At 31.8% G+C, this 15,910-nt stretch overlaps 1 protein-coding gene across 3 annotated transcripts in view; it reads right to left on the reverse strand.

Moving 5' to 3' along the window:
* LOC118197636 (cytosol aminopeptidase-like) overlaps positions 1-15,910 on the reverse strand; it is a 183,322-nt gene that overhangs the window by 145,510 nt on the left and 21,902 nt on the right. Inside the window, exon 1 of one of the 3 annotated variants that reach the window (XR_015041763.1) lies at positions 10,389-10,552. The exons of the other annotated variants lie outside the window; for them this stretch is intronic. The gene's annotated coding sequence lies outside the window, so the exon portion shown is untranslated. Of the gene's footprint in view, positions 1-10,388; positions 10,553-15,910 lie in introns of those variants that run through there. 3 annotated transcript variants of the gene reach the window in all.

Here is a 15,910-nt window from a genome sequence, read left to right on the forward strand (position 1 = left end):
AAATTGCCCGGCAGAAAAATTGAAGGTAGCAAGAAAAAGAAGCCGTTCCACCGTCCAGAAAAGAGAGTTCACGAACACCCCCAGAATGAAGAAGGGAGAAGGACGACGTATGTGAAGAGAACCAGGAGAAATAACGGCAACTATAACCCGGCTCTAAAACGGAAGATCGACTCATCCGACAGGACTCTCCGCAGTAAATGTAGCCGAACTGCGGAAGGGCCATCAGCGGCGGAGGAAAAGTTACAAGGAAAATTTGAACGGCCAACAACGAGGTCCAAGCAGGAACACGACAGAAGTTTCCCGGTTCCGCCAAGACCAGCTGCCATCAAACGGCCAAGACCACAAGCAGAGGAGAAAAAGAAGGTATTCAAGGGTGACCGAACTGGTGAAAAAAGGAAGCTTCCAGAGGAAAGCACTGAAGGGTGAGCCTGTACAAGAAGGAGGATAAATCACACAACTATCTGCAATATCTTTAAAGACTGGGCCCAGAAAAGGATGTCCGAATATCACAAAGATAAGTAAAATTTTATGTTACTTTGCAAATTAAGTTAATCTTTCATTCTTACTGCAAGTGGCAGATTTCAAGAAGTTTTACCTCATGCGAGGTCTACCTTTATCGCCAAAAGGGCGAGAAATGAGTTGTTACCGATTTTCGTATTATGTTTTTAAATTACTCGCGCGTAAAACTAAAGTTGATGTATAATAGCGTTGTGTAAAGACTTAAATATTGAAAAAAAAGTTATTGTATAAATTTTATTTAAAACATTCTAGCAAGAGAGAAGTTTTAGTCTCAAAGACTTTTTGAAATGTAGTATTTCAATGTAGAAAGAATTGGCACTTGCTTTGAAAAGAATAGAAGTTAACAATGTACTACTAATGTATGTTTTCAAATGTGTAAAATTAATGGCATGTCGATATGTTCTTATATACAATGTGAACTGTTATTTTAAATGTTAAGAAATACCGTGATATGGTAAAAGTGAATGTTAAAATTTTTTTTTATTCGTGTGACTGTAAAAAGACTAAAGCATGGCGAATATGTGTTAAAGGTTGAATGATGTAGTTAGGCTCTCTGACGCTACACTTTAGAGTTAGACACTTTCAGAATAGTACCTCAGGGTTTAGAGTTGAAATTAGGGTGTGTTAAGAGGTCTTGTTATGTTGAATTTTAACACGTTAGTGTTTTGATTGTAGGAGGAAGTGTGGAACACGTAGACAGAAACACATTCGTGTTTGGTGTTCTTTTACAACACATGTCAGAGAGCACGGGGAGAGATAATTAAAATAGTCATGAATGAAATAAGAATGTTAAGAGAAGTATAATTGTATATGTTACTTGCCATTTCATTGTGTAACATTTCATTAAACTAGTTTTCCTTCCAGATCTCTGGAAGGAACCAGAATTGAATAAAAGCTCCTGTTTAGATGCAGTACAGATGAAAAAAAATTGTTGTATATCCTGGGAGCTGCTATTGTAAAAAAAAAAAAAAAAAAAAAATTTCTTTCTTTTAAATTTCTAGTTTCTAGCGAAGTATGTTTGTAAAAGATTGGCCTCGCGTTAGATTCTAGAGCTAAATGTTTTCAACAAGGTCGTTTTAGACCTCAGTTTCAAACTAATTAACTCTGGCGGGAAGTATGTAAGGATCTTAAGTTTTACTAACGTTTATTTTTGTTTTGAATCTTTACTATCACTTCTTATTTTCTACTTCCGGCCAGAATTATAAGCGTTAAGGGTTTTATGCAAAGTTGTCTGGCGAACGCCAAGTATTTAAGTTGTGGCTTTTTGCCAAGCGAGAAAGGAAGCAGTGAGTTCGAAGCAGGCCGCTTACCTTAGAAGTTACGCAGTTGCTTGTTGTTTTCCAGGCCAGAGGTTTTAATCCTCTTGATAAATTTAAACGTATTGTAGTGTTCACAGTCTCTGTACTACATACGCTTCCTGTTAAGGCCAACCTTCCACATTTATTATTCTAAAAGTAAATTAGAGTTTAGTTTTATTTTTATACTTTTACGTTAGACCCCGAGTAGCGGGTCGGTGTATTCCGAAGTACGTAAGTTATTGTATATAGAGAAAAATAAAGGGTTTTGTATACCCTTCGTCTGTATCCTGTCTACTTACCACAATTAGTGAACATATCTTTAGTAAGCTCTCTGTTCCGAGTCAGGTCTTTGTATGTTCCCGAAGAAGGTAAGAAGGAACATTGACCCTGATACAGTTGGCCCCTTAACCACAAGATGACTGCGAAACTATCAAGGGCCTGAGTACAGCCGAGTGTAATAACAGCTTTACGAGAGAGTAGCCAAAAAGGCAGACGTGCACAAATCAGAAACTCTGATTCTCTCTAACTCAGCATGTAGAACTTCGCGGTTAAATACCGCTCTTCCTCACTATGTATTCAGAGTGATTCTAAAACTACGTTCTGGCCGGAAGTAGTGAGTTGAAGTTAAGAATTTGACAGGAAAAGAACTTTAACTGAATCCTTACAGGATACATGCCCATTTGAAAACAATAACAAATAAAAGGTATTTTTTGTATTTTCAGTCCTTTTTTTAATAACAGAAATACTACATTAAAAAACACTGATGTAAATAGTTTAAGAAGAGTGAAAGATCTTATCTTTTCATTTCAAAAATATATATATATTAAAAGTTTTAAAGCATAAAAGAATGCAAGAAGTCAGCTGTTCTATTTTAATCCAACCCCTCTCTTCCCCAAAAAAGATTAAAAATGTACTTTAAAGAAAACTCATTTCTAATTTTTTTTTTTTTTTTTTTTTTTTCTTTAAAAGTGCAGTTTTAAATATTCACTCTAACAAGAATTAAATTCCATGTGAAGATAACCAAATGAGTCAGAAATGACTCATTTCGTTAATAAGAATGCAAACGACTTTACGAATTCCACAAAGGAAAAGTCTGAAACACAGTCTCTGTGGTTTAAGATTAACTTGATTCTGGCCATGCAAAATAATAACAATAAATTCAGTATCATAAAAACAAGTTTTATGTATAAAAAAATGGTATCATTTCTTTTCATCCATTGAATTCAAGAAATTTATTCAACTTATGAAAAAATTTAAATTAATAAAAGTCACATATTCAAGATTAATCAAGAAAAAAATATTCAAAACTTAACTTTCATTAATTACAAACAGAGCAACTATATTACCAAATAAACTTCATGCATCTGATATTAGATTTATTCATGTTTCAGGTTTTTTTTAATACAGTATAAAGTCTGTAATACGGATGTCCATAGAAAGCTTTAACACTGAATTACCTCACTTTATTACCTCACTTATAATTTTCAACATTTGTATAAGCTAGCTGATTTACAAGCAAGGCGTCAATGAATTTAATCACAGGAATGAAATCATGATTTTAATCATCGGATATTTTTTATTGACTTAAGTTTTATATTCTCTCATTTTTTTAATGATGAAAAATGTGCTAAAATCAAAGCTTACGATAATTTGTAATGGTTTTAAAGAAATTTTAATTAATGAACACAAAAATATAGAAGTTTTTTAAAGACATAAAATTATTTAAACAAGCCATGCAGCACAATGCGAGAAGTGTCATTTCCACGTCCATTCAGTCTCAAGTATAAATTTGATGATAAGTACACAGTACCAAAAAAAAAAAAGGACAGTTCCATATCTCCCATTTTACTGGGCCGATTGACTAAATTCAAATTGCGTTTTTCATGTCTTGAAAGCGCTACTTAGGACATATATTAGATTTATATATAGCATTGTTCTAACATAGGAATTTTGACACAAAATCGGGCTTTTTCTGAAATAACATACCAATTGTTTTCCATATTTGGATTCTATGATTCAAATTATGCTTAGATATTAAATTTTGTAAAATTTGGTGTGAAACTTATGGAGAAATTCAAAAATTTATCTTGGCACAATTTTTTCAGTTTTCGCCAAGACTAATTCACTTGGGAAACTTCTTAATATGTTAGGAACCAATTTTCCCTTCCCTTTCATTATACCGGTGTGAAAAAAAAAACGCACCTCGTTCCTACCTTTTTACCTACCTTACACTGTGCATGAGCACAGTACCTACCTTACCAGTTTACCTACCTTACACTGTGCATGAGCACTCCTACCTTACACTGTGCATGAGCGGAAAAAAAACTCACTTCGTTTCTACCTCCAAATAATTTTAGCAAAGTGGCTAAACCACATTTGATGTTTTATCGCTTTCAACAAGTATGCCAAATTTCAAAATGCACCAATATATAAATTCATGTATATCTTTGGAAATTTTGAATAAAAAAACTGTAATTTTTTGCAGGTATGCTTAGAAATATGTCTATTTTAAGATGATGGTAAAAATTGTATAGATTATAATTAAAAAAATTTTTGAAAAATTTTTAAAAATTATTTAAAAATACAAATTTTGAAAATAAATCATAAAAAAATGGGTAAATTTCATTTGGAATGAACCTAAATTTTGAAATGTGAAAGGAAGAAACAAATAAGTTTAATAAAAAAAGAGAGATTAATAAATAATATACCAAACTCAATTAACATTAAGCAGCTAAAATTTTGAGAGCTAATTCTTTGAAAACTACTCGTGCAATTTTTACAAAACTTTGTAGTTTTGCGTAATTTGAGTCGTAGAATTTAAATATGGGAAAAAATTGGTATGTTATTTCAGAAAAAGTCTGATTTTGGGTCAAAATACCTATATTAGAACAATGCTATATATAAACCTAATACAGACAAAAGTCGTTAATCCGGACTCGTCGGGACTTCGGCGATTCCAGATTATCGATTTTTCCGGATTATGGATCATCAGTTTAAATCTGGTAAGATGGCATGCAGAAATTATAAAATTAAAAATATGAAACCGTAATTTATGAAATAAAGAACAATTATGATCTAAAATGTATCAAAATTTACAAAAAAAAAAAAAAAAAAAGAAAAAAGATTAATATTTATTTGTTTACTTTATTAAACATTTCTTTCAATGTAATTTGTTTCGTTTTATGTGATAATACTTTCTCTTTAATTCTATAAACAGACATAATTTCTTCTTCAGTTACAAATTTCTTCTTCAGTTACAAAGTTCCGCTGTTCAAGTCCTATAATTGCTGTGTCGAGAATACCGACTAATTTGTCAATCGAAATTCTTTCGTTTTCGAAGATCGGAAGCGAATTATAATGACGAGGAATTTGATTTAAATCATATCAAAGACGGAGTACATCGAGATGAAATACTACATTTAGTAAGGAATTATAAGCCAAATAAAATAAAAACATCTGCCCTGAAGATAAGGATAGTGCTGACAGATCAAATTCCAGTTCATTGCGTGCCGCTACGTCCCCCCCACACACACACACACACGCGCACGCAGAGCAGCGTGAAATTGATAAACAGATTTCGGAATGGTTAGATAAACAAATCCATTATCCTTTATCCACTTTTTGTTTAATGGACTTCGAGACATACTTTCGCTTTGTAGATCCTTTACATGCGCAGAAAGTTTGTAGCTTTGAGGTCCGGATTATAGATCATTCCAAATTATGGGTGTCCGAATTAACGACTTTTGACTGTACATATCCGGAGTTGTGCTTTCAAGACATGAAAAACGCAATTTGAATTTCGTGAATCGGCCCAGTAGAACGGAAGATACAGAACTCCCACCCCTTTTTTTTCTTTTTTTCACAGTGTACATTTACTCAGAACACACAGTAAATTATCTAAGGAAATTTGCAGTAAAAATAAAATGTAACTAACTAAATATGGTGTAAAAATAGCATCTTCTCATATTATTTTTACAGCATATTAACTTAGAGAATGAAAATAAAACAAATCATCAAGCAGATAAATCTTTCATGCTACAAATGCATAATTTATTTAGTGTGGGAAACATAATATTAATTTCCATCAATTATTTCAAAAAATTAATTGCAATACTGCACCCTGGATATAAGGTTTGGTTTGGTTTGGTTTATTTAATTATGGCAAAGCATGCTAGGGCTATCTGCCTAAGGGGAGGGATGCCTTCGTGGAGGACTTTCTAAGGGAAACTGGCTCATATACACATTACACATGGGGAAATCCATGAAAACGCCCATGCAGCCATCCTGTTTGCGGGATTCGAACCTCAGATCAAACTACCAGTGTTCAGCGACTTTCCTGCTCGGCCGCTGTTGGGCCTCCTGGATATCAGGATCTGACCAGATGAGTCTTTATAGGTAAATTATTAAATTATACATATGAAGAATCAATAGAAAAATGCTGTAATGTTTTAGTTAATCAAACAGTGTGTATTACGCTCATATTCAAATAACTTGCATTTACAATCAAACAATAATCTGTTTCTTACTGGTATGTCTTTAACATCACTTACAAGTGAAATTTACTTATCCTTGCTATTAGTTACGAAAATATTTCAGCAGTTTATGGAGCAGTTTTCTGCTTATACCTAATGCTGTTCAGCAGTAATACACAATTTATAGGCAAAACATTTAAATACATCAAATGTTATTGAGTATGTTATGAAAATATTTTTGAAATTACAGCTTGCTCAAGTGAAATTTAATTAATTGGTTTAAATATGTCATCTGAAGAACACTGAAAACTCAGTATGCAACTTCCTTGAAAGCTACATAAAAAACAGGCAAATTTTCATATAAATTATGTATGACGACTGATATGCAATAGACATGAATATTCTCAGTTAAAAGTGCTTAATATGGCAGTAAAACAAGGTTTAGATAATCCTTTGCTTTGTATGAAATTGATTTCAGTCACTTCGGATTACTGAAAGAATCACAGCATTACTAAAACTGAAGTTTGGAAAGATTTTGAAAACAGATAAAAATCTTGATAAAGCATGCATAAAATTATTTAAAACAAAATATGAATAAACATTGTTAGCAGCACATTTTTTGCGTATACTTTATAATTAAATATAAAGCTTTATTAGGGGGAAAAAAAGAGGCATTTAAAAAAAAAGAGAGAACTGAAAAAGAAAACTGAAACAAAAAAAAAAAAAGGACGCATTAAATAAAAGAAAAATATGCAGAAAATGCAATGTTTAGCATTATATTGAAATTTATAATTTATTGCTTTATTAGTATGTATGCATATGTAAATGTAAGTAATGTTAAAAAGCTGCGAAGATATTTTGCATTTTATGCTGTTAATTAATAAAATTAATTTATATTGTATCTTTTATATTTATGAAGCTTCTTAATATCTTCTAATTAGGAGTTTAAGTACTTTGGAAATTGTCAATGCTTGCAATATTTAGTAAGTTGATGTAAAAAAGAATCAAAAATACTGGATTCAACCCTCTAAATGGCATGAGCCCACATTTATCTGGTTAGGATATTTTTGTGTCACTTGTTATACATGAGATTACAATTTTAAATACTTTGCTTTCTTCCTTTCTCAAATAACATAAATATTATCTCAATGAATGGATGCTCATGAAAACAGACTAAAGTAAGTAATTATAAAAATTTCACTACAGCTTAGAAACTGTTTAAATACAGGTCTTTATAAGTATCTCTAACAAGTCTTGCAAATCAAAGTGTTAAATTTAAAAAATCTAATTTAACTAAAAAAAAGTCTGATTTTTTTAAAATATTTTTTGCAAATAAATAGTTTACATTAATTTTATTTCTCAGATCTTTTACATTTGTCTTATATCCTACATGAATTTTAATTTCTAATAGGGGAAAAAAAAATTTAATAGGAAAAAAAAATTAAGATTACAAAGCAAAGTCACACAAACTTGGCATTCAAGACTAAGCATTGATCAAACAGATTTAATAAATATTTATATCCCAAATATCTTATTAGTTACCAATCATACTGCAAATATGAAATAAGGCCAACTTTCTCTTTTCTAAGATATTTCGAAGAGAAAAAAAAAACATTAGAAATCTTTTTCTTCTCTTTTCCATATATCCCTCCCATAATAATTATTTGACGCATTTATAAAAATAACAGTGCGCATAATAAATTTGAAAGAATAATATATTCCAAATATAGTAACATAGACTGTGACAGATGGCTTCATTTACCAACTTAACACCTATGTAACTATGAAAGCCATGACAAATATTCTCACAATTGAATAGTTACCAAGACAAAATCTAAATGGAAATAAATACTGATTATATTTTTAAGAAACTCATTACGAAACTAATAAAAATTCGATATTTAATACCTGTCAGCAATCTGATAAAACATGTTGTAGTAAAACAGTAATATAAGAGGTATAAGATATATTTTTATATTGTATTACAATATATTTAAAAATGTAGAATTTTTTTACCAAATTGGTCTCAGTAAAGATCTTTGATACAATGGCTAGTTTCAGCAAAAAGAATCTTGCCATCATATGCATTAATTATTTTATAAAGAAATCAGCAATAAACTAAACCACTGATTTGAAATATTAACATTAATTTCAAAAAACCTTATGCCAATTGGGATAATTCTCAGTAAAACAATAACATCCAATTACTATAAGAACTTTCAAAAGTAGTTTTCCAATTCTGACATGAAATGAGCATACAAATTATGAAACATATATGAAATATCCATATAAATTTTGACATGCAAAAAATATCCATATCAATTTTGACATCAGTGTAAATCCATATGTAATTTTAATAATTCTAATTTTTCAGTAACAATAAATAACCCTAAAACTGAAATTGGCTCTAGTGTAGAATTGGGTGCCCCTTCGATTAGCGACTTTTTTAAAATTTTGGCGATGAAACCTCACTTCTGGTTACCATGATAGTTTTAACTTTGTTTTAGATTCCTGATTTTATTTAAATGAAATAGATTGATGTGTACACGAACAAATTTAAGGCAGTGCGAAATGCCTAGTTTGTGCAATTCTAGAAGTTTTTTTAAGTAAAAACAGATCGATGTGTACATGGACACAGAGTTTGTCCCATTCTTTGACTTCTTATTTTGGTTTTGTGTAGTGGCCATCTTGAAATTGTGCCTTTCTGTACCGATCTTGGCGTCAAAAAAGAATCGCCAAAAAACAAGGGGCACCCAATTGTAAACTTTTACCCTGAAATTATTTCTGATCAATTTTAAAATAGTTATGAGTCTGCATCATTTTTGATGTAAACAGAACACAAACTACATTTTGGATATAAAGTCACTTGATAAATGCTGCGATTCCACTTCACAAAATAATAACTACTACTGGAATAGAAATTGACCAAAGACATTATATAACATTTATGAACAATATTTACTGCTTCATTAAGCAAAGCTAATGGAACAGCACCTTGCAAATCTATCAGTTTATAAGAAAAATACATTGAAAACAAGATAACTTGCTTAAGAAAAAAGAATTGATAAAGTTTAATGTTGAAACCAATGCAAAACTGTATAATTTATAGTTAAAGTAAAAGTAAAATGAAGAAAAATAATTAAAATTCTTTAAATCACTAAGATTTTTGCAAAATATACAATAATAAATAGCAGTGTAATTTTGCTACAATTCAACTAGTGGACTTGGGGAAAAAAAAATCTGCTTTCATAATTCCAATTTAATGAATAATCAAGGCATGTATTGGAACGTAAAAAGTTTCAAATGTCTTTAGAATTTTTATAATACTTTTACAAGCACTTTTTAAATTAAAAAAAAAAAAGTATGATCAAGAATTACCTCATCTCACTCTATGCCAAAGTAATTAAAATCCTAAAATAATCGCAGCAAATGTTAATAGTTTTAATTTGTATTAATCATTACATTCACAACTGTTGACAATGATCCAAGGATACCTAAATTAAAGACATAGTGCCAATAAGCTTTATCTATGGTCACTATAATTCTATGGATGTAAAATTTAAGATAAAACTGTTTCCATTCAGAAAGTCCTTATGCATAAGCCGTGACAAAAAAAATCTAAATGGCTTTATGAATTAAATTCTTCTTCAATCCTAATATGAATATTCAGTTTTTTAGTTCACTATTACAATAAATCTGCACGGATAAATCCATTTAATATCAAGTTATAAAACATATATAAATAATGTTTGGACAATGGAAAAAAAATAATTTAATAAAACAACTAACAATTTACTCAATTATTAATTGTAATTACGTCGTTATGCGTTCGACATACACTGCAAAATCATGCAGTTCCTCCTCTCTAAAATCTTTGAAAAATTCTAAACAAAGTTTGGATTTATAGTTGGTCCTCCTATGATTTTTACCTCCCGCCACATTTGTATCTACTAAATGAATTTCTTCATTATTATAAATAAACATGTTGGTTAACGAATACACGTGAAAACAATTACTCTCGTAATTTCAGTAGTGGAATAACATGAAAATAAATAAATGCTATCATAACAGTATAGAGAAAATACTCTATAGACAGTACCTTTGATTTATTATATGATGAATAATTATTAGTGTTTAAATTACAGGATTTTTCTAGTACTAATACTGCCCTTTGCAGTGCCCTTAAATTCCAATTTATACCAGTAGCATTGCAAAGCGCTGTCCAACTCATGCTTCTCTTTCGCGCAGATTCGTTCGTTAATGCACAATAGACCTGGAGTAAACCGGATCGTCACCATCGAGATAGACACATCATACATTCATCTAATTTGCATTTGAAGATACACGCTACGTTTTACATAAAAATGTAACTAAATCATAAATGCATTATAGTTATATAACTTCAATTATAATTAGATATAGTAGTAATTATTGAAAAAATTTCATATGATTATGTTGAATATATTCAATAATTTAAAAATTTCGTAGATTCTGGTAAGATTTTAATAACTTGAAGAGTATAACTTCTTACTGGATAAATAAAACATTCTGCATTTTTCTGTATACTCTAGTTTACAGTTATATAACCTTAAAAAGGTGAGATACAACCTCAGTAAGATGAAAAAACTTCAAATAATTATATTGGATATTTTCAATTATTTAAAAATTTGAATATTACGGAAGTATTTTTATTTTTTGAAAGTTTAATATCTTTTACTGGATCATTTAAACATTGTTGTAGTTACCTATTTTTTGAAATAGGAGTTCATCACTCTAAACATTTAGAAAGTAATCCAGAGTTGCGTGACATGCATTTATATCTTTAGTGACATTATATTCATGGCACTTTATTATGCTGCATTCATGCCCTCTATGGCTTTATATTAAAGTCGAAATGAGTTGTTACATGAATATCGCAGTGCGACTTCACAACAATTTCACAACAATCATATGCGTAAGTTTGTTGGGAAGTGCGACTTCCCAACAATTTCACAACAACGTTGCAGCACGACTACGTATCCATGTCGCAGTGCGACTTCACAACAATGTCGTAATGTGACTTCACATCAACTTCGCAATATGACATCGCAAAAAGCGGACATTCAGCCATTCCTACAAAGTTACTGCGACATTGAGGTCGTCACAATGCGACACGTTTGCAGTGTTGCAGCGACATGCCGTGCTGTTGGGGTAGTAAAACCCCAAGATATTTGTAAGCAATAACCCAGGGAATAGGCTCACCAAAGAAAATTAGAATATCTAAACGAGGGATGTTTCTTCGGATGAATAAAGTGGCAGCACGTTTAGCGACATTAATTTTGATTTTTTACAGTCCGAGCCGCGTATTTCCAAACCCTACCCCACTTTTCGAATTTTTGACGTCATGGACAAATCGACTAGTTTCGCCTGGATGGTAATTCTTGAGCATGCGCTGAAGGGCGAGATGTAACATAAACAGAACTTTGGCTTGCGCTTGTAAACAATATTATATGAAAGTGTATATTATATTGTCTGAAAGTGTATTCGTTTATGTAATTGCATAATTTGACTGTTTCTGTAATAAGAAAACTTCATTCAGATAAAATTTATTTTAATATTATTATTTTCTGGTTATAGGATTATACGAAATGCTGAATACTCTAGGTACTATCGTAATCTTCGCATAACCTTTCACATTGGATTTTGCCTTATCATTTTAAAATATATTGTATTATAAAGATTAAATCAAAGCAAATTACTTTGTTAGAGGTGTGAATGTTCTGACTGAATTTTTTTTGGTCACTTATTATTTATTTCCTCTTTGAAAACACATTCATATTTGACAAATAATTATCTCCGCTTTAAATTTTTTGATTGTTTAAAAACTATATTTGTCAATAATATAATAAAAACTCACTAATCTAGTGCTTCATAGATCAACATGACAACGAATTCAAAATGTTTTAAAAACAGTTCTTTAATCTTTATTTTGTAGTAGATGCAACTAATGTCACAGAGAAAAAATATTTCAATAAAAAAGTTCTCCATGTTAATTCTATAGCAAAATTATTTCTATTTCAGTGAGAAATCCACTTTCAATGCTTATGTAACAGAAAAATGTAACATAAGCATTTTAGAAGTTTTAAATAGAAGCTAAAGGTTTACTGTACTATTTATGTAAGAAACATAATAATTTACTTTCATTCCTTTTAAATCGGCATATTAGTTTCCAATCAACTAAAATGTTTGGCAAGTTAGAGACTTAACTTAACACACAGTATTCCGTCACTTAAAATATCAATTAATTGTTCTTTTTCATTTAGAAAAACATCGGAATTGAGAAAACCAAAGGCAAAATGGGTCACAGATCCAACCTAATTCCTTATTTGGAAATTTTTCAAAAAACTTTCTGTCAATTTTATCATATGTCTTTTTAAACAAGAAATCTGTATTATTTTCTTTAGTAAATTGTAAAAAAGTATGTTTCTGTTTTCTTTTTTTTTTTTTTTTAAATTCTCCTTGCCAAAGTATTGTCTTAGTTTTAAAAGCTTACATTAGTACAAACTGTGACACAGTGTGTCTAGGTAACATTGTTTCAAAATGTCTGTTAATAATTTCAAATATTTTCCCTCCAGTTGCTTTTCCTTCCCAAATATTACAACATAAAAAATATTCTACTGCGTCGTTTTCAAAAACATATCTCACATAAACGATAAATTGAAACATTTTAGTAATGTCGGTAGTTTCAAGTTTTATAAGAATGAATTTTGTATTCTGTAGTGTCTGATATGACAAAAATTTGGTGAGAAACTATCTTTTTTAATGCTATTGTTTTTAAATCGTTACTATATTTTTCTGCATGCATAAATGATGTCATTTTAATTGCTGAAGGAAGAATGAGTGATTCTCCAATTGTATGAGGTTTTAAATTTTTTGCAATTAAATACGAAACTTTTAAGGATGCCTGTAAATCCTTCTCAGGAACTGTTGTATATTTTTTCAAAAACACATTTTAATTTTTCATGCTCTCAGCTCATTCCTTAAAAAAATTCTTCAGATTTATTTATTTAATCTTTATGTTTAGTTTCTGAAGTACTTTTTAGTTTCACTGGCGCAAATCTCGCCAAGCAGACTTTGTTGACGACAACATACAATATACACATAAAAAATTTTAACAACTGTTAGTTCTAAGAATTTTTTATTTTGAAGGCACAAACATTTTAATATCTTTTAAAATTTTGTAAAAAGCCAATAAATAAAGATAATAAATTTGTAAAATGACATTAAGAATTTACTATGTTTTCATGGTTCAACATCCTGATTTGCCGGTTCGTATCGCGTAACACCACATGATCTCATCTCACATAAACTACGCTACAAAAATCTAATTCTCTCAATAATTATCTACATTAATTTCAAGTTAAATCTTAATTTGGAATACAAGTTTAAATGCAAGAATTATTTCAATTCGTACAAATAGCTTACTCAGAAATTATGTAAAACCGCAGTGCTTTGCTTCGCTACTGCATTCTCATTAGAATTGATGAATTTAACCCTTGATTTTGCTTTCTCTATATTTTTGCCTTCGGGTGAGTGGTGTTATTGCAGTCTACACTGGTGTGCAAAAATTAAGGACAAGACGGTTTGGTACTTTTCCGTTTTGCTGGCGCAAACAATAAAGTCGCCAATAATGGTTTAACTGATGCCAGACGGAATATCTTAGCTGGTAACCTTTTACGCCTCAGTTTCAAAACAAGTTGAAGCCATTTCTTATCAGATTGTTTCTTTCAATACTGGCACACAATAATATAGAATTTTTACACGATATTTAAATTTTATCCCCTAAGACAATTCACGGTAATAAGTCAATTAGTTCTAAGTCAATTAGAACGCAATTACACCGCTCATCCGAAGGCGAAATCAAGTGTTAAATTCATCAATTCTAATGAGAATGCACTAGCAAAGTAAAGCACTGCGGTTTTACATAATTTCTGAGTAAGCTATTCGTACGAATTGAAATAATTCTTGCATTTAAACTTGTATTCCAAATTAAGATTTAACTTGAAATTAATGTAGATAATTACTGAGCGAATTAGATTTTAGTAGCGTAGTTTACGTGAGATGAGATAACTTGGGGTCACGTGATACGAACCGGCGAATCAGGATATTGAACCATGAAATCATAGTAAATTCTTAAATTAATGTCTTTTTACAAATTTATTGTCTTTATTTATTCGCTTTTTACAAAATTTTAAACCATATTAAAATGTTTATGCCTTCAAAATAAAAAAAAAAAAAAAATTCTTAGAATTAACGTTTTTTATGTGTATACTGTATGTTGTCGCCAACAAGGTCTGCTTGGCGAGATTTGCGCCGGCGAAACGGAAAAGTACTGACAGTTTTTTTCAATATAACTTTGTACAAAAGCTTTCCAAATCAACACATTTAATACTGTAAGATTCCCAATACGTAAGGACATGAGTAATGTACACAACACTTACTAAAAGAGAAATCAGAGGGATAAAAAGAAGCTTTATTGAAAAAGTAGCATGGAGCGCAATGCGACTGAAGGCCGAAACATCCCTGTGATGGGTGTCCAGCAAGAAACATCCGGTCTTTAATAGGGGATATGATCTCCCCTGACTGATAGGCAGGTTTCACGGCGTCTGCCCATGCTGAGAATGAGGGTGTCAATGAGTTGTTGACACATTGCTGCCCATTCGTCTTGCAGCGCCAATCAAAGCTCCGGAATCGTTACTGGTGGTAAGGTACGAGCTGCCAAGCGTCTGCCTAGAAAATCCCATACATGCTCGATGGGATTGAGATCTGGAGATCTTGCCGGCCAATCCATACGTTCAATATCCTCACTCTCTAAGAGCTGTTCGGCAGCTACTGTGCGATGACATGGTGCATTGTCGTCCATGAAAAGGAACTGCGGACCCATAGCGCCTCTAAAAAGACGCACATATGGAAGAAGAATCTCGTTACAATAATGGGTCCCGTTGACTGAACCTGCGTCGAAGATGTGAAGGTCTGTACGACTACTAAGCATGATGCCTCCCCAAACGAGAACACCGCCACTTTCATACCTGTCCCTTTCAATGATGTTCGAGGGATGATTGTGGCTTCCCCGCTCTCTCCAGATGAGTATGCGATGAGAATCGCTACTCAGACTGAATCTGCTCTCACCTGTACAGAGTACTCGTTCCCACTCATTGTCTCTCCAATTCCGGTGTTCCCGGCACCACAGAGAACGCCTTCTCCGATGGGCAGGCGTTAGAGGTACACACCGTACAGAGCATCGTGCAAACAGACCACCACCGTGCAGTCTTCTGGCCATGGTAAAACGCGATATCGGTCGTCCAATCACCTGTGTCGTGTGTCTAGCGATTTCTCCCGCTGTCTGCCGTCTGTTTCTTCTGGCCTGTAAGGCAATATACCGGTCATCTGCGGGTGTGGTTCCTCGTGGACGACCACTACTAAACCCCCAGATAGCTGTTCCTGTAGTTTGAAATTGTCTCCAAAGTCGTGAAACGATGCTGTGAGCAATTCCGAACTCTGCACCCACACTTGTCACACTGCGGCCTTCCTCCAACTTCCCAATGATTCGACCTCAGGTAAAAGCATCCAGATGTCGTCTAA

Source organism: Stegodyphus dumicola, chromosome 6, assembly GCF_044657685.1.
Source record: "Stegodyphus dumicola isolate Sdum_Otavi_A_Nest chromosome 6, ASM4465768v1".
Lineage (NCBI taxonomy): Eukaryota > Metazoa > Arthropoda > Arachnida > Araneae > Eresidae > Stegodyphus > Stegodyphus dumicola.